At 32.1% G+C, this 21,584-nt stretch overlaps 1 pseudogene; it reads left to right on the top strand.

Annotated features, from left to right (window-relative positions):
* The first annotated feature begins 570 nt into the window (after positions 1-570).
* LOC143398529 (protein prenyltransferase alpha subunit repeat-containing protein 1-like) lies at positions 571-2,104 on the top strand (annotated as a pseudogene).
* Positions 2,105-21,584: the final 19,480 nt, after the last annotated feature.

Below are 21,584 nucleotides of genomic sequence, written 5' to 3'. Positions count from 1 at the left end.
GACAGTGATCATCGTGCTTCACAATACATGCAAAATATGAAAATATCATGTTGCACATCTTAAATACACACAATTTTGTCAACTATACTACAATAAAACTGGAAAAATATTAGTGATATATATATATATATATGGTTAGTGGTATATATCTATATATCATATATATATATATTATATATATGGAAACACATATTTTCTTAATATGTAAGTAATATAATAGTTATACATTAATATATGGTATCATATACTTTGTTAACTAACTTTTTTTGAATATGTTTTAAATGCATCCAGCGTCCAGAAAATTTTCTGAAAGAACACAAATCAAATACTCACTAACGAGGACTTCCCATTTGATAACTGTTTTACACAGTGCTTTCCAGAGACACAAAACTGGGAATCGGCTTACACGATTATGAAGGCCAAGAAATCCTTCACCATCTTTTGTCTGCAAGTTTAGAATGAGAAAAGCTAGTGGCGTAATTCTGTCTGATTCCAAAAGTCCAAGAACCAGGAACTCCTATGTCCAAGGGCAATAGAGGACAAATGTCCCAGTTCAAGGAGAGACGGACCATGGGCCCTTCCTCCATCTTTTTGCTTTATCTTGGCCCTCAATGGACTAGAAGTGAGGTCTGTTCACATTGGTGAGTGTTAATCTTCCCTACTCAGCCTACTGATTCAAATGTTGATCTCTTCCAGAAGCGTTCTTTCGGACACACTCAGAAATAATGTTTTACCAGCTATCTGGTATCCTTCACAAAAGTCAAGTTGATCCAATATGACCAGATGAGCGAGGAAGTGGTGGTGCTGGTGCAGTGGATAGTGAAGGACATCATCAACACCTTCAGGAGGAACCCACATGTAGATAAAATTGGCCTGATCCCATGCCCTGAAGTAACATATAACTGAAGTCCCATAGTCCTGGTTGAAAACAAACTTGGTGTGTAGAGGTGGTATGTGAAGTTCCTTTTGCCATATATCCACACTAAGCTCCTTTTTTACAGAATGAACAAGCAATAGCTGAACACAGATGAATTGATACATTTCACATGTACCCTGCTGCTTTAAACCCAGACATTACTTCAGCATGGAACGTGAAAAAGAGCTGATCCTCTCTGGAACTTTAAATCCAATTAAGGACTTACAGCTAGGAAAACTGTAAGTCTTAACTGAGTTTCCAGAGTCCAGAAACATGGATTCATAGGCGATGGGTGTTACAGCAGCTAATTCAGAAAACCATCTTGCCTTCCTTTGTGACCAAAAGAAACTTGGGAACAATTCCTGCAAAGAGGACACAGCTACTGATACAAAAAGAGCTCTATAGTGCAGCAGCAGTGGCCAAGCTAGATGTCAATATTCTTCTTGATGAACTATCTTCTACAAACCACTGGGCATCCACGAATGTTTCAGACCACAGTGGATTTCACCACCACCAGTTTTTGTTAAAATCTTTGATTAGTCAAACTGTGATATACAGTTCTGTGATGAAGAAAAGCACTTTGAGAAATGAACCAGCTCTAGTTCTTCCAAAAGATGAAGAAGCAACTGCTTCAACAGAGGAGCCAAGGATAAATCTTCCCCATCTCCTAGAAGAGAAAGTGGAATTCAGCACAGGTCTTATTGAATGCTACCCAGGACATGAAACCCCTGCATGTTTTCTACCTTCAACACCACTTAAACAGTAGGTTTCCCCACAGCATGACTCAGCTGTCACCTGCAGACAGCCCTGGTGAGAGTTAGAAAGACTTGCACTCATCCCAGCAGATCCTAGGCTGTCTGAGACAACGGAAGTAGAAGGAACAGCCTCAAGCAAGTAAGGCTATTCCCAGAAAACCAAAGGCCTGAGGTGGACCCCAGCTCCATATTCCTTGGACCTAGAAATGAAGCACAGGTTTATTGATCTAGTATTGTCCACTTGCTGGAACATTAGAGCAAGCCAGGTACACTAACACATACAGGAAACGGCTGGTCGTTTTTAGTCAATGTAAGTGGGTTAATCCTATAAGTTTCCCCTTTTAGTGCAATATTGCTTTCCCTTTTTATTGACATAGTTGCATGAACTGTTTGATATTACTGAATAACTATGTGTTCCTCATCTTTAGGTTAAAAATCTATAGGAAATCTTTCATTTTGTTTATTTTATTAAGAATTGCCATTCCTTTGGGGATACAAGAATTGTAGAGCTTCTTCCTACTAAAAAGTCTTAAGTTTTTTTGAATTGTATAGCTTCTTCCTACTAAAAAGTCTTGAGTCTTAATTTTTTTCTTTTTAATTCCTCATCCTTTATATTTCTATACCTGGGGTTTCTCATCTCACTTTGATTGTTATATAAGCAAACTTTTCAAATTAAAAATTTATATCATAGTTCAGCTTAGAAACATTAATACATATGCAGAAGAACTTAATTGATTTTTAGAATCAAATTGCTAGATAGATGTTTGGATATGTGAAAATATAAATCAGTTCTCTTTTTCTAGCATATTCTCTTCAAGTTATAGACTAATATAACCAAAGTCAGAAGTACTGAAATGTATATGAAAAAAATGTTTCCAATGTAGTCCATTTTGAAATGATTATTTTAAAACTAAATGTAATTTGAGAGTTTATATAAGGGTAGTACTAGAAAATTATTTTTATTACTGGTTTGATTGTATTTTACCTCATATTTGGTATATGCCAGTCATATTAACCCTGATAAAATATTTTTTAAAAAATCAGGAAAAAAATATCAAGTTGATACTTAAAATAAATCATCCAGCAGTGGAACCCAAAAGGCATTTCCAAGTTCATAATATGTACTTAAAACTATTAGTACTGAATCAATCAATGAATCAATGAAATAAATAAAAATAATAGTCAAACAAAAATGTGTAATGTTAAAAACTTTTCATTGATGTTCTTGTAAATAAGTAAAATTAGGAGGAAAAGAAAAAAATTAGAAAGGAGAAAGAGAAGACTGTAATTATTTACAAATGATAATATTTTTTATAGAGAAAACACAAGAACAATTAACCAAAATCTTAAAATCATTTAAATTTTAAATAGTGTGGGAGGATTAAGTTTATGGCAATGTGTAGCTTATAAGTAATAAAAATTATATATAAATGTTTTATACAACAATAAAATAATCGAATAGAAGAAATTGAAATGGCCACAAAATAAAGGGCAGAATGCCTGAAAGTATATCTCTCTATTTGTATCTAAGGCATAATAATTTTATAAGATTCATAAAAGCAAATCAACAAATTAAGCAAACCATAATGACTGATGGAAATATAATTGATATAGATAGATACATAAATATGTACATATGTATAATTGATATATATGTATAAATTCTCCTCATATCAATTTTAATTTTTTTCTATTTGTAAAAAATAACATTGTTGCAAAGGAATCTAGACAGAATAGAAAGACAACTCAGAAAGAAAGAAATATCTTAAATAATTAGAGAGTAAATTTTATTATAAACCTAAATTTTTTACAATATTACAATGTTAATGCAAAGGTAGACCATTAGATACAGAGAATATAAAGAGTACAATTAATATAAAAGATAGTTTATAGTAAAATTAGAGGTTTAAATTATTAGAAAGATGATGAATCATTTAATCAACAGGCTGGGAATGTAAGTCTATCTGTAGTGTTCTTCCAAAACACAGTGTTCTTCCCATCAAACACAGTTTGAAACTGTTGTCCCATCAAACATAGTTTGAAACTGTTGTCCCATCAACAGTTTTGGAAGTATATCATGATATATATGTAATGGGTTCGCGATAGTATTTAAAAATGTAACTAAAGCAGTACTGGAAGTAACTAAGAATGAATAATATATGTTTTAGTCAGATTTTTGCTGCTGTGACCTGACAAGAACAATTAGAGGAGAAAAAGATTGTTTTAGAACTCATGGTTTCAGAGGTCTCAATCCATAGATGACCAATCCTGGGGCTGAGATGAGGCATAACATCAGGGCAGAAGAGTGTGGCAGAAGAATATGGCTCAGGATGTGACACCAAGAAGCAGAGAGTGAGAGTTAAAGAAAGAGCTCTGCTCAACAAGGACAAAATATACACCACTCAAGCATACCCCCAAGGACACACCTTGTGTAATCACATTTTACCTGACGAGTTAACGGCCAATTAATATCAAGGGATTAATCCGCTGATTAGGTTAAGACTCTTATAACGCAATCATTTCACCTTTAAACTTTATTGCATTGTCTCACACATGAGGTTTTGGAGGATACCTTATATCTAAGCCACAATAATATACATCCTATTGGAGCCAATATAGAATAAACTTATATGCTAAGTAGATAATTTAAAAATTATGAAAACTATCATTTCTTTACATACCAAAAGAAATTAATTGTTAAATGATAGTAAAATCTTCAAAAGATAAAATATAAATGACAAGCCAGAAAATATTTAAAAGACATATGGTATGGTAACAATATGCTAGATCAGGATTCCATTTACTCAGAAGTGTCAATTTTGTTAACCCCTTCTCAATTCTACTTTCCAAAGTGATATGAGATTCATAGTTTAAAACTGATAACAATGGTATTGATTATACTTCAGAAATTTGTGAACACTACAGATAGACAACATTCCCAGCCTGTTGATGACATTTACTAGCATTCTTGTGAATATGTAGTTGTGAATATAAGCATGCATAGGATATGATAGAGGTAGTAGTGGTGGGCAGAGAAAATAGAGTTTTTAAAAAGCCTTTACCATATTAAAATACTTAATAGTACCAATATTGCACAATAGAATTTATTTTTTAATTAAAAAAGAAAAATTATCTTTCTAACTTTATGTATTTGACTTTGTCATGAAAGTAAGAAATAACTATTATCAGTTTTTAAAAGGGTGTATATTTTATTATCTCTATTTTGAGCCAAATCTATTCTACAGATATTGCTTAAGACTTGTACCTGGATGTATAACATATGTTTTTTCAGGAAGTTTACTCTTGCACTTTTATGACAGTAAACTGTTAAATGCCACCCAAATGCACATAACAGAGCAAATGTTTATTGATAAAAAATATTCATGTGAGTAAGTGAAAGTATGGTGAGTTAAGCATATTTGACTGATTATCTGTCCCCACTGTACTCCTTTCCCAGACTTCACTAATAATAATGGAGATATTTTTAGAAAAATAATTAAAAATGATCACAGAACACCCTAGAGGTAAGTAACTGGAACACAAACCAAGTAGTTACTAGCAGAGCAGACTGTAAAATGCAGAAAAACAAGCTTTAAATATCTTTATATATTTATTTTTATATTAATCCCAGAAAGACTCAGAATTAGAGGAATGATATAATAACCCAAGATACAAGTAAATTAATGTTTTACACTTTACAAAGATTCAGAGAATAATGATTGACAAATCCATAAAAACATCTGCATAGAAGTATATAATTATTAACTTTGGAAAGACAAAAACAGGGTATAAGAAATTGAATGAAGTCAAATCCTGGTGAATTACTTGGCTGAGCAGAAAATAATTATTATCAAATCACACTAATGTAAATGAAGAATATTGGTCTACCCAAATCTGACTACACTGATAGAAAAGGCTCATGGGAAGTATGTTCATAAGCATATGAAGTATGTTCATAAACATAGTAAGTATGCTCATAAGTAGTATGTGTGTGTCTATAAGGAGGGAAAGAAGGCTAAAATTTTATTTTCCATGGTGGAATGCCCAAAGAGTACACAAAACCAAACAAACAAACAAACAAAAAGCTGTTTGCACTTAACATGTTATTTAGAATTTAAAAACAAAATATAGTAGAAATGAGACTAACTTGAAGACTTGAGAGTGGATGCCTATATGAAATGAGCACAAGAGGAAAGTAAGGAAGCTGCATATTAATTCTAAGACTTGAAAATCCAGCCACTATTTATAAGCAACAATTTTTACTTTGATAAAAATATTGAAAACTAAAGACCTTAATATATAAATATTTAATAAACTTTGCCATCACTTTGTATTTAGTTAATTGCAAAACCTCTTAAATGTTGACCTGCTTTTCTTCTTGTTCTCTTTGAGTTTATTTTCAACAAGAAATCAGAGTGATTTTATACACATGTGTTGGATCATAACTTTCTAGGCTTCCAAGATAGTCTCAGTCAGAGTCAAGAAGTGTAAAATGGCTTATAGGAATTCAGCCACCTGTTATATCTACACTCTCATCCCCATCATTTTCTCTCTGGCTTGATCAGCTTCAGTTACCTTGACCACCATAGTAAGTATGTAATAGACTTATCACTTGATGCTGTTCTCCCTGGAGAACCACAGTCCTTCTCTTTCTGTTTTGTCCTTTCTCAATGAGAACTCTGTCTCTGCAATTTCAGCCCTCCCACCTCTACATCACTCTTGATTTTCCCTCCTTGCTTTATTTTCTTTATTATCAACTTGTGACAACTTGTGACAAACAATACATTTCATCTATTCATTTATTTTTAGCCTGCCCCCTCCCTTAAATAAAATGTAGCTCTGCAAGAGCAGAAAATTTTCACAGCTTTATCCTCAGTAGCCTGAAACATCCAGTTTGATAAATATTTATTTAAAGAATGAGTAGATGATGCTGGAAGGATTGCTGTAGATGTAAGAATAATTACACAATGTATAAGGAGTAGTCACTTCTGCTAACTTCTCTGTTATAAAATTATAAGCATTTTTCTTATTTTCTAATTTACTTACAAAATAATATATGTACATTGTTATTAAAGCTATCTCCAAAGACTTGTCAGAATTAGCATTAAGCATTATTTTACATCATCAAATTCAAATATACTCAAAGGAAGCATTCTGATTTGTGTCTGAAGTAATATGTGAAGAACAAATTTAACACCAATGAAACGAGATTGTTTTTCCTGGAATGCACATCAAGGCATTGTGCATGGAGAGTAATGTCCATGGATTAAAATACACCAGTTTTCGGATTAAAAATGATCAAACCTCTTTGCATAGTGGAAAATGAACCTGGGGTAACTTATTTGTAGTTCAAAGAAACTTTTCTTTGCATCTTTTATGAAATAGATATTTTGGATGCTGTTTAATTCATAAAGGAAAAAAGACAGGTTTTGAACATAGCATGGGGTATTTTGTTCATTTTAAACTTATTTTTATTTTTGTATGCAGAAACAACACCACACTATAGTGGTAAAGGTTTTCTTACACAAACTTTCCATTTGGCTTTTTCCCTATATTTGCAAGGCAGTTTAGTGTTATAAAGTGGTCCTTTCTATAGCATTAAAGCAGCTTTATTCTACCATATATAATTTCTGATACAAAACTTTTTTCCTAAAATATTATTTTATAGATAACATTGACTCCATAGATTGGTTGTTAGGTTAAAAATCAATAAAATTTGCATCCCTCCTGGTTTCCATTCTTTTATATAACAAACAGACTGAGTAAATCTGCCAGAGTTGTTATTCTCACAGCATTCCATAAGAATTTTGCAAGACGTTGAAAACCCACAGACATTAATACACCAAATCATTTATTGAATCTATTTCTATACAAGGCTTTTGAAGCCTGTAATACTAGCTGGCTAAAAACATTCCTTTGGGTCCAGTGTCACATAAATTATTTTCAATGCCTGTTATTTCACAGTTGATTTTGCACGAGGTGACAAGTCTCTTGGAGATACCCACTTGTACCTACTTTTCATGTCATTGCAATAGCTTCCCTGATACTTTATTTTTTCATGATACACTGAAATTCTATCTCTGTGTGTTAGAAACTAAGTTTCTCAAAACATTCATTAAGAATGTCTTACATGTGCATTCTATCATTTACTTCTCATAACACAAGATAGACTATGAATCTGAACATTTTATAGATAGAAATTTGTTTTTAAAATGCTGACTTTGCTTCCAAAAAAACCCCCAAAACTCTATTACTTCTGACTACTATATTATAATTTCTCATTCTTCATTCTACTTAACTATGTGATAATATGTTTCACACTTAACACATCTAGATCCAGAGTTCTTTACTTTTTTTTTTCCTAAATGTGCTGCATCCAGAGTCCCTGTTCTTTGCCATGTCAATGTTAATATGTAGTTTCTCACACAACAATCTTCCAGGAATTCTTGATTCCTGTATATTTTTCACTATCACATCTATCCTTTTGCCCCTACCATCAAATAGGTTTGCAATCTAACCATATCCAAACACTCTACTAAGTCAAATGGGTCCATGACACCAGTCTCTTGCCTAAACTTGTCTCCCTTTCCTTTCTAAAGTATCCAGTGTCAAAGTAAATATCAAAATCTGATCTACCCCTGCTCCATGTTACATTCTAAACTTGTGTGCTACTATTTTTCCACTTGCTCATTCCATGCAAATTGTCTTAAGAAATAAATTGACTATTGAGATCATTTAAGTTTAATGTTTGCTAATTTCCTAATTATTAAAAATACTTAGTTTTATTTCTCTGGTTACTTATGAAGCTCATCATTTTTAATGAATTACATTCCTCAGTATTTTATGCTAAAATCACATCAAAGTTTTGACCTTTTCGTTTGTTAGACGTACATTTTCTTTTTGCCATTGTGTGATTTATTTTGTAATAGTAAACTTTTGCCCGGTTTTAAATCTGGTTTTAGTTCACTTTAAATAGTGAAGACTGTTACTTCTAGTAATTTTACCCCTTATGTAAACTTCAGTTCTAAAAACACAACAATTCCTTCTCCAAAGAGATGGAGAAGAGAACCCATTTCTGCGGCCCATTGAAATTTATATTTATTTTTAGAATGCATTTAGCCTATGTGAAATTTGTCTTATATGTTTTAAAAGGTATAAATCTAATGTGTTTTCCAGCTTATAATTAGTTTTGCAACCAATCTTTGTTAAATTTCACTTCTATTGTTATAATTAGGTGTTACATGTGTGAGAATATATGTAAAGTTACTTGTATTTTATATGAGTGTTTTCCTTTAATTATTAGTTTACATAGCAGGTATTTTTATTTTCTTAAGTACCTTCCTTTATATCAAATAAATATAATTATTTTGTTAAATAAATATTTAATAATTTATAAAAGAATCATTGTGTGTTAGTTGAAAATATTACTTTAGATGTCTGGTTTCTATTTTCCTGTTAAAGACATGATTTTGCTGAAATTCTGATTAAAATTGCTAAAAGTTTAAAATTAATCTAGAAAAAAATTTCAAAATTCTGCTATTAAGTTTTTTAAATATAACCACTGATGGTGCACATATAATTCAAGTCACTTAAATTTTAAAATTTAGTTATTCTGATTACTAATTTCATTTTTTTAATGTGATTTTGTTATTGTCATGTTTTGTTGTATCTTCAATTATATTTAATGTCACACTGATAATTATCATGATTCATGAATGTGTACCTATTTATCTAGGCAATATTTAGTTTGTAGGCATTAAGAATCAGACGCTGTTCCAAATGATGTGGATGTGGAGGCCAACATAGCATGGTGATATGCCTGCCTTCCTGAAGCCTTCATTCATTGAGGGGAGAGAAAAGAAAGAAACAATGAATAAGCATCATGCCATTAGAGAATCACAATGGAAAGAAGGAAGGAAGGAAGGAAGGAAGGAAGGAAGGAAGGAAGGAAGGAAGGAAGGAAGGAAGGAAGGAGGGAGGGAAGGAGGATAGGAAGAAAGGAAAGAATGAACCATTTCACCTGGTTCACTTGGTCATATTTTGTGAAAAATGATAAAGGGAAGACTTTCAGGATTTTACAGTTAATTTGCTTCTATCCATTTTATTGGATCTAGAAAATCTTTTATATTTTTTTCAATTAATTATTAGCCATTGTACATTTAAAATACTTTTTTATATTATTACATTTCAAAATCTAAGTCATCCTTATTCTGGACTGTTGTTAGACTTTTCTGTTTTACTAACATGTCTTTCTGCCTTCCTCCCTCTCTTCCTCCTCCCCTCACTCCCCTCAGTTCCTTCCTTCCTTCCTTTCTTTCACAGTGCTGGGAAAGGATTTCAAGGCATGTCAAGCAAGAGCTCTACCACTGAGCAACATCTCCAGTCCTAACATTCCATTTTTGCACAGGAATATTTGCCTTATTCTACTGAACCATAGCTCTTTTATATGACCCAGATAATTTTGGATTAATTGGTGTGATATATATTTTATTTTGCCCTCTATTTCTTTGAGACAAAATGCTTAAAATATTGTTCTTTGTGTTTTTCTGAACTTCAATTTTGAAAAATATTTTTCTTAAAATGTGTATTATTTTGTTGCCCTTAAGTATGTATACTAAAATGGAACAATAATAATAATCTACTAATGGTAATTTAGGTATTTTCTTGACATTGTTTTGAGTGTTCCACTGTTATTCTGTTACATGATTTATGCAGTGGATTTATGGGTGGTATCATTACCCAGTTTTACAGAGGAAGAATCCATGTCACAGAAAGGTAAAGTAATTTAAGAAAGCATCACAACTTCTACACTACAATGAATATCCAATGAGAACTGAAGCATTGACACCTGAAAACACACTTTTAAATTCCATTTTGTACTGTTATGGTATGGATATGAGGTGTGGTGAAACAACTTATGTAACACTGGAATGCTCAGAGGTAAAATGATTATGAGAGCTGAAACCTCGTCAGTGGATGACTTCATTTGATGAATTTAAAATTTGGGTGGATGGTGGTTGAGTAGTAACTGTAGGCAGGTGGGGTGTAGCTGGAAGAAGTAGGTCATTGGAGGCATGCCCTTTGGGGATTATATTTTATTGTTGGCTCCTCCTGCCCTTTCTCTTTCTCCTCTAATGGCTGACAGGATTTAAGTAGCTTTCCTCTGCCATGCCTTTCCACCATGATGTTCTACCTCACCTTCAGTCCAGATTGATGGAGTTGGACGATCACAGTTGAACCTCTGAAACTGTAAGACCAAAGTAAACTTATTTTCATCTAACTTGTTCTTGTCAGGCATTTTAGTCCCAGCCACAAATAAGTGACTAACCCATAGGCTATTTGAAAATAGAAGAGCTTTAGGACTTTGATTTAAAATTAAGTCTAGGAAGAAGACTCATGCAACCTATATTAACTTTTACTTAAATAATTATTTATATAGATTGAAGAGAGAAAAAAGGGGGAAAATGAAAGAAAATAGATAAAAATAATAATAAAAGTGATAAAAAAAAAAGAGCCTGGGGGGCCTGGGGTTGAAGCTCAGTGGTAGAGTGGTCACCTAGTATGCATGGGGAACTGGTTTCGATAAATAATAAAATTCAGGTATTGTGTCCACCTACCACTAAAAATAAATATAAAAAAAAAAGAAAGAGAGAAAGCCTGGGAAAACATTGAGTATCTATAAAACAAACTGAACTCTTTTTAAGACCAACATATTCTCCATATATTGCTATTTGATGTGAATATCCTTCAAAATCTAAAAATAATTAAGGAGAGAATTAAAGCACTCCACATATTCCTAATTTAAAAACTAGTGGTTTTAAACAACTGGAAAATTAGATACCTGTTCCCTACCATGTGGCTGCAATGTTTTGATCCATATAAAGTCTCTCCTCCTTCATATATCTCTCCATTTCCATTTAAGTTTATAATACTCAGAGGACACAGATAAGAAATGGAATAGATAGAGTGACTGCCGTTTATATATACCATCCTGGGAAGTCTTCCATTTCGATTGTAGGTTCCAGGGCAGCAGAAGTTTTATACACTTTATATATTGATAAATCCTTATTAACCAGCATATTAATAGTACCCACTAAAATTTTAAAGGAAAAGTGTAGAGCATTATAGGCAGCATTGGAAATAGGAACTTCCCTGTTGACTACAGACACTAGAGATTTTAGTATTTATATATACTATATTGGAATAAAAACAGTAGAAGACCACAGTCTCTTAGATCCAAAGAGGAAAATAATACAGAAATTCTACATTCAATACCCTCTACATTTAGATTTGAAAAACAATGTTATCCTTAACTCACTTGAACCAATTCTCATGCCCATTTGCATAGACCAAAAATGCTCTGGTTATTTTATTAATCAAGGACAAATAAAGAATAAAAGAGCAGTTAAATGTGGTACTAAAGATTCAGAAAATAATTTATGCCTTGATCCCTATGAATTAAAAGAAAATTCTTCATATTTTCAAAATAAAAATATTTGTCCCCTGTAAAATAGAAGCAAGAAAATAATGAGAGAATAATGGTGAAAATTAGAAGGAGAAATTAAAAATGCAATTACAGAATTACAACCTCTTTGAAAGTAGTAAAACATAAAACTGACAGGTTGACAACTTGAATTCATGATAAAGAGAACTTTTTAAGAACATATAAGGACCCCCCAAAAAATAGATCTGGAGAAGATGACTGAAATTAGTGGTACTCTTTGGAGTTATATATAAAGTGCTTTAAAATTTAAGGAGCTAGTTTTCCTGCATATTGAATTTGCTAACTGTCACATTAGTTCATTTTCTTTCTCAGTTCACAGATTTTGATTATGATCCTACCTTTAGCATGGTTGATTGCATGCTCATGCATGTGGTATGTATTTCCTGTGGGAGTTTCCCCTGAAAATAGAAGTTTAAATATACTTGCTGTAAAGGCCTACAGGCTTTGTACTTATTCTGGTCTATCTTTAAATTTAATTTCTTGGCTTGATGAGAACAGCCCATGGAGAAAGATAGTGTAAATTCTGCCCTTATCTCTCACCTTTCCATAGCACAGACCACCATTAGTGGATGGCAGTAATTGGATTCTAATTTCACAGATTGACCTCTTGATTTTCTCTATCAACATAGGTCTTATTTATACAGAATGTAATAAGAAGAAATGCCATTTTAAAATAGATCAAGACCCTGATTTGATGAATATTTTAGAAAATATGTAATCAAAGAGTAGTAATTTCTTGTGGTCTGATTATGAATGTCTAGTGATTTATTTATACCTTTCTTCATTCTTAATAATTCCAACAAAGCACACAGTAGATAAGAAATAAATATTTTAAATATATATTGTAGGGTCAGAGTTCTCCAGAGAAACAAAAACAATATGATATGTGTGTGTTTATGTGTGTGTGTATGTGTGTGTGTGTGTGTATATATACACACACACAATCAAATGCATTTACAGTGGTGGTGGTCACATAAAACATAGGCATAGAGTAGGCTATCCTCTGTAGGTCTGTATTAGTGTGTTCTATGATGTTTGCATAATGAAAACATGTCTCAGAATACATTTCTGAAAATGTATCCCAATGTTAAGTGACATGCTTGCAGACAGTCACTGATTTAGTCAGATTTTCTGTTGTTGTGACCAGAAGACCCACCAAGAATAATTTAGAGAATAAAAAATTCATTGGGGGTTCACATTTTCAGAGGTCACTGTCAATAAATGGCTAACTCCATTACTTTGGGCCCAAGATGAGGCAGTATATCATAGCAGAAAGCCTAGTGAAGGAAGGCTTCTAGGCTCATGGCAAGTTTAAGAAGCAGAAAAAGTGAGGAGAAGGGGCCACAGGGAAAACACAGGGGATAGGACCAGTATCTCACTTCTTCCAGTGTTACCTTAGATTAGGTAGAGGGAAGTGAAAGGAGGGGATGTGGGGATAAGAAAGATAGTGGAATTAAACAGACATTATTGCTTTATGTATGTGTGTGACTGTATGACCAATGTGATGCTATAATATGCATACACAGAAAAATGAGAAATTATATCCCATCTATGTATGATATATCAAAGCATATATGTGCATTCTACTGTCATGTATAACTAATTTAAACAAATAAAATTTAAAAAAAGAAATCTCCTACACTAAATATTTCATTGCTCTTAAGTTCACCTTCCATAAAACTAAGTTTACTACATTAATGCTAAAGGTAGTTCTCCATAGCCTTTTTCTTGTATCTGGGAGATCATCAGAATTTCTTATAACATCCATATTTCTACCATTTACCTCAAAACTCTTCTAGTCTCTGCCTATTACCCAGTACCAAAGCTGCTGCTACATTTTCATGTATTTCTTAGACAAGAATTTCACTTCTCTGTACCCAATTCTTGATCTTCTTGGACTCTAATAACAAAATACTGGAGACTGCATGGTTAAAGAATGGAAATTTATTTATTTATTTATTTATTTATTTATTTATTTATTTATTTTGACTTTGGAGGTTGGGAAGTCTAAGACCAAGGTTCTGGGAGGGTTTTATTTCTGGTAACGGTTATATTCCTATCTTTTAGACAATTACCTTCTTACTATGTACTTTGCTAACTATGATCAAGTGTTAGTATCTTTCTTCTTCTTACAAGGACACATACCCTATCAGATTAAAGCTCCACCTTGATGGCTTCATAGAACCTTAATCACATCCTTAAAGGGTTGATCTCTAATAGAGATTCATGGAAATTTATGGCTTTTACATGTGAATTTGAGGGCGACACAATTTAATTTATAGCGTTGGATATTTTAAACCTCTCTCACAATACTTTTGAAAGTATTAGCTGTTATTCTAGCTGTTATGAGCTGAGATAATAACCTGTGGAGGATTATAGGAAAAGAATAATGAATATGAAATCTATGGTGTGGGCAGGTGCTTGGCTAGTACAGGAGCAACATGGTAAAAATTGATGTTTGTTGTGAGGTTAGCAAAATGATCAGAAGCCAGTTCATGCAATACATTGTAGGATCTGAAAGGGTCTTAAAAGTGTTTATATATTTTTTTAAAAAATTAGTACAAATTAGAAAAGTAATATCATCAAGAATGAATTTTAAAAAGCACTCAACTCTTGTTAGGAAGGGGAGAAAAATATTGATGCCAGAAGACTAGCTATGGAAAAGGAACAATGAGAATCTATGTTACAAGGTTTTACTATACTGAAAAAGAAAAAAATAATTTAAATTTCAAACATTGATAAATAGCAATATTAATCTTGCTATGTCACATTTTAATATATTTCATATAAAATAAATTTCCATGTGTGTCTGTATGTGTTCCGGGGTTTGAACTCAGGGGCTTGCATATGCTGGGCAAGTGCTCTACCACTGAGCTATATCCCCAGCCCTTTTTATTTTATTTTTTATTTTTGAGATGAGATCTCCCTAAGTTGCCCCAGCTGACTTCATACTTGCAATTCTCTTGCTTCAGCTTCCCAAGTAGCTGGAATTACAGATATGAGCCACTATTGAAGGCTTTAAAATTAATTTTAATAAGCTTAAAAAAAACCTGAATATTCCAGGTGTGGTGGCATATACCTGTAATCCCAGCAGCTCAGGAGGCTGAGGCAGAAGGATCATCAGTTTAAAAATCGGCATCAGCAACTTAGTGAGCCCTAAGCAACTCAGTAAAACCCTATATCTAACTAAAATACAAAAAAAGGACTGGAGATGTGGCTCGGTGGTTGAGTGCCCCAGTGATCAATCCCCGGTACCATTGAAAAAAAAAAAAAAAGAGAGCAGGGCAATATTAATATTTAAAATAATGTTTCTAATTAGGTAAATTATATTTACATGAGTGTTGTAGGTACATATATGTATGAATATTATAGACAAAAAAATAATGAAATAAAATACAAACATGAAATATTGCAAATTTGATATTAATTTTAAATATTAAAATAATATTTAAATATTAAACATTGCTATTTCTGGAAAGACTAATTATTTTATTTTTAAATTTCTTTTTTCTTTCATTTCCAAATATTTTATAATGTGCAATTTGCTTACATTTCTAAGTTATGATGTTTTTGCATTATATTTCTGTATTAGGGTTCTCTAGAGGAAGAGAATCAACAGGAAGTATAATTATAAAAAGGTTGACTTAGGTGACAAGCAGCTGGTAGTCCACAATGACCCTCTGCAAACTGGAGAGCTGGAAGTACCAGTAACTGTGTAGTTCAAAAGGCTGAAGCTTCAGAAGAGGGATCAATGGTGCCACCCTACTTTGAGATCAAAGGCTTCTCAAGAATGACTGGAAGAATTTGTTTTGGAAAAGTGAAGAAGCGAGAGTCCAATATCCTCAGATGATCCCGGCAGCAATTAAGAACCTGTTCAAGAAGAATCAACCTTGCATCTGCAGCTGCTTCCTTGTTCTTCCAATTTTTTATTCCATCCAAGCCATCATCCTATTGGACAGTGCTGTCCCCACTTAGGGAGGGTCTCCATGTCAGTTGGCTATCCCACATGCCAATTATTCCTAGACACATTCTCATTGACTTACCCTTAAGCCTCTTAAGCCTCACATCTCTTTATCCAATCAAGTTAATGATTCAAATTAACCATTACAATTTCCAAGGACAAAGCTAACATTAATTTGGTACATAAAATTAGAAGCTATAGATTGAAAGATGAAATACTTTATCCAGTATCTAAATAGAACTAATAATTTCTTGTTTTAGTGGGTATTATATTGTAGATGTTCTTGATTTTACTGTTTTGATATGTCTAATAAGTTGAGAAATAGAGCAATAACAATATTTTAGAACATGAATTTCTAAAATTTTGAGTTTTACCTTTTCTACTCTCTTCTCACTAGTAAAATCTTCAAATTATAAATATTTCACTAAACTAAAAATCTATTTTCAACTTCTAAATATTGAACAGAAATTATATATAGAATATATAACAGAAATTATATAGAGAATATGGTGAAAAACAAATTTCCAGTGATTTTTAAATCAAATGGCATGTGGTTGATTCTTAGAGTTCTACTATATAGCCACAGGAGTTTGACCAAATTGATTAAACCTCATTTTCATTATCAATACAGAAACTGGAAAATAAGTCCTACTCTACTTTCTGCATATTGATGTGAGAAAGAGGCAAAATACTGCTTGTTATTTGAAATTATGTGTTATGGAAACCTTTTGACAATAAAATTAATTATCACAGGGAAGCAAAGGAAATAATAAGTGGATTGTATTGAAAAGTTGAAACAAATAATTAAGTAGCATTTGAGGAAATCCAAATACTAAATAAACTAATTTTCTTTTCTTTGGACTTAATTAATATCTCATACTCATGTGCTCCTAATAATCACTAACAAATTAGTTAACCTCCTCCCTAATGGCTTGAAAAACATAGGCCATTTGATCAAAGACCTCATTAGTCAATTTTAAATTATTTTTATTGTATCACAGTATGTTATCAACTTAACATAAATAGCCCAGAAATAAACCAGACCAACTCAGTTTAGATATGATCTGAATCACATTCATAGTTATTCATAATTAATAGATTTCACTAAATTAATAACTTACTAAGTATATGCAAATATAATGTGCACACTTGGGATAATTATAATGAATATAACTAATGAAAGAAATGTTAAAATGAAAAGATTCGTAGTAATTAAAGAGCAGTTAAGTAACATTTATCTTTGAGTCTCTTAGTTTTCAGAGCAAGATTGAAAAAGTAAGTACCATGCATTTTCTTTTGTCAATAAAAATCATATAAAAAGTAGAAAACATTTTAAATTGGTCTCTCCAGTCCCTCATAATCAGAGAGTGTTCTGCTAGATGTTATAAAACATGTGTAAATTATAGCTTTTCTCTTACTACTGAAGAACAATGGTCAAGAATGATGCACACTCTCTTTGAAAAAACACAGTGACAGATCAGAAGTATGGAGGAATGAGCCCTGATGCTTCTGGACCAGGAACTGCCTTCCTTTGCACTTGACCAAGTACTTGGTTAAACTTTCCAACTCCTTCTTCAGAAGCCCTGAAATGACTTTGGTAGGGGATAATTTATTTTCTGTATCCTATTTCAGACTTAATAGTCCTAATAATTTTGAGGAAACTAACATAGTTTTGTTTTTTTAATTTGTTCATGGTCAATCAGCCACAGATTTATACATGGCTCATTTTCTGCATAATGAACAGGGTCAGATTAAGCTATCTAGACATTCTAAGCATAAAAAATATAGATCCTTGTATTGTGTAACATTACAAAATAAACACCAGTCTCCCTATTTGTTTTTGAAGAAGTACCATATTATTTTTTCTGTGTATTTCTTAATATATTTCAAAATAGCAACTATAAAATTCTTTTCAGTGTTTTCTATTTTTATGCCAATTCTTAGCTACTAATCTAGTAAATATATATTATATCTAAAGGTGAATGCAACGTGAACTATACTAGACTCCTGTTTGTGTCTCTCTCAGTTCTAACATGTGTTTCTCATTCTATCAACATATGCATTTCGACAACACATTCTTGTGCTGTGACAATCATTAAAAAAAAAAAAAAAGTTTTGACTGAATCTACCTGAAGCAAATCAATATTTCTTCTATAAACAAATCATTTAAGACAGTACTTTGATTGACATGAAATGTCTTGATCAAAATATTTAAGATTTCTTTTTGCACAATACTAATTATACAATCAGTTATTTTAATGTGGACATCAAGATTTCTGAATTTGATTTACTGAGAATTTTCCCAACATTTGCATCCAAATTTATTTCTTCTGTCACAGTTTTCTTCTGGAAATACAAAAGCACAAGTCCTCTAAACTTTTTCTGTTTATTTTTAAGAAATATATCATGTTCCTGGGTTTTAAGAGCCTTATCATGACCAAAGACACAATAAGTTAAGAGTGACATTACTTTATTTTAGCCAAAAAGATCCCAAACAAATAATAATTAGGAAGAGTAAGATTTGCTGTTTTCCTAAAGTGTATCTGGTTGGAAAATACTTATTAGCTCCTTTTTGGTGTTGTCATTTGAATACATAGTTATCACATCACCACTATATTGAGTTAATTAAATGGATACTAAGAAATACATGCTTTCAGTCAGTATACTTCTCAATCAAGGAGAAATGGGAAGCAACTTCTGAAAAATACTTTCTGGATATCCTATGACTCATAAATTGAGAAAAAAAACCTCAGAATCAAAACTTATGTTTTCCCAAATTGTCTATTAGTCACTCATCAGGATTTAAAATATTTAATGCAAACCACTTAAATTTAGCCACTGGGAGGCATAACAGTGGAATATTGATTATAAACATGTAAAATTAACATTTGTTTTGGAAATCATAGGAAAAATTTCAGTCAACAATTTTTTATCTACTTTCAATAACTAATTTTACTGATTTATTTTTTTATAGCTGATTTTTATTGATTTCCTATACACTGGTTATTACGTTTTGTGTTTTATAGTTTGCTTGTTCATAATAATCTAATAATGTTTTTATTAAGTTGGATAATTATCTCCATTTTACAGATGAAGTGACTGAGACCTGTAAGGATAAAATAAATTATTCAAGTTTACTTAGGTCACTGTTCTAGAAAACACTTTGTTAAATTCTCCTGAATATATCTGAGTCACTCTTAACACTTATAATTTCCTGAGAGTTGCTGAGAAAGGGATCAAATTAGCATATCATTACAAAAGTTGTGGTTCCCAGAAAGACTTACTGAGTTCTCCATTATGGTAGCTAGTAACCACATATACCTATTGAATATTTGAAATGTGGCTAGTACAAATACAAAATGTGCTTTCAGTGTAAAATCACACTGTATTTCAAAGACTTTATATGTAAAAAATGTAAAATATATCAACAATATTTTTAAAAATTGATTATATCTTGAAGTCAAAATATCTTATCGTATCAAATAAAATTCATTAGTAAAATTTATTTAGTATGCTATCCAAAATATTTTGGTGGCTATTTTTCATTACTAAGTTGATTTATAACTATATGTGCTGTGAGAAAACTTTTTTTTTTAGTATTGGGGATTGAACCCAGGGATAATCAGTCACTGAGCTACATTTCCAGCCTTTTTTACTTTTAAGACAGGGTAAGTTGCTTAGGGCCTCACTCACTTGCTGAGGCTGGCTTTGAATTCACCATCCTTCTGCCTCAGCCTCCTGAGCTGCTGGGTTTACTGCTGTTTGCCACCCGCAGGTGGCTGAGTAAATTTTATATTCTTGTGTATATGTTCGTTAGTTTCAAAGACCTTAAATGCTGGAGAAATGGAGAATATGCCTTTTACTTGATGTTTAACCATTCATCTACTGACTTGAAATATTGAAGTGAGGCTGGTTCATGGCTCTGCATTAAACTGACTTATGGGTACCAGTTACTTCCCTCCTCCTTTGTTGGTTACGGAAATGGCATGCTAATATTTGGACAGCCTTACTTTCTGAACAACCATATGCAATCAATCACACAAACCCACTTTCCTTAACAGTGATGCGTTTACAAATGGGCCAGTGTTGCAAAGTCAGCCCCCAATTTTTTTTTTTTTTTTTTTTTTTTAGAAAACACCTGCTGAGAGGATACTGGGAGATACATTTTGTGGCAAAAGGAGATTGTGAGGAATGGGGGAAGTTGAGGTTTGAGATTCCATCTTCACTGATTGGAATGCTTTGCTTGGATGTGAGGGCTGCAGCTGTGACAAACCCTGTTCTGCATCACAATAAGGATAGCCTAGTTGACACACTAGTATAGGCTGAATCTAAGCTCCCAATGTCACCTGTTATTTAACAAATTTGGCAACTACTTTGCAGCAGGACTTATCATTACATGAGAAAATACATTTATTTATTTTTAAAAAATGGCATGTGCTTTGTTTTTTAAAAAAGACATACATTTCAAAAAATGTTCCAAATGGCATAACTTTTCAAAAATGGAGTACTTATTACAATGGAATGGTACTGCACATCAGTGTGGACATCACCACTCTGTGCTCAGGGTCATTCTTGATGAATAAAATGCAAGGATCTTTATTTGTTAATTAGTTAATTGATAAAGATAAGAGATCTACTTGTACAGAATAATTTCTCATTTATCCAATGACCTGTCAGTGTCTTGAGCCCTGTTCACAAAGAAATAACAGATCTAGCATGGAAGGGGAGGGAGAAAGAGGAAGAAAGGGAGAAGAAAGTTAGGTGAACGCTTTTATTTGATATATTTGTTATTTTATTTCCCATTTTCTTCCCAGTCAAGAGTTTTTTAGTAGTAATTTTCATAAACATATTAATAATGACAAATGACTGTTTTCTAGCAGCCCAAATCAAGTTAATAATCATATTAATTGCAATATCATAATTTATGTAATTTTCAGAACACAGTTTTTGAAAAAGTCTGTTCTGAACATCTGTACTTGCTCCTTTGTGTGAATAATCATAGCATTCAGGTGTTTCATAATTTTCCTAATATATTAAGTGATTTTAATTCCTGACTGCACAATGAAATTAGAAAATTCACAAAGGAAAAATAGGCCCAGATTTTACTGTGACTAATGAAAAGTATTTTTAAAGAAAGGAATATTTTTTTTTACTTACTAATCCATATATCATCATATAATTCCAAATGAAGATGATGACTGCACAGTATTATACAGCAATCTATATGACCCCAAAATGATAGTCTCTGATTTTGCTTCACTTATTTTAAAACAATAATAAAACTTTCTCATTCATAGATTTTCCTTAACCTTAATAATCAAATATTTCATTGTCTCATTCTAAACTCATTGCAAATTCTGATATATTGTAAATTCCAATTGCATCTAAGACTACACTTTTATATATTTCATTGATTGGGTTTTTCTGGCAGTTATTTGCTTGCATTTT

Source organism: Callospermophilus lateralis, chromosome 4 (assembly GCF_048772815.1).
Source record: "Callospermophilus lateralis isolate mCalLat2 chromosome 4, mCalLat2.hap1, whole genome shotgun sequence".
Taxonomy (NCBI): domain Eukaryota; kingdom Metazoa; phylum Chordata; class Mammalia; order Rodentia; family Sciuridae; genus Callospermophilus; species Callospermophilus lateralis.
Note: the sequence above shows the minus strand (reverse complement) of the source record. Positions and strands in the feature narration are given on the sequence as shown.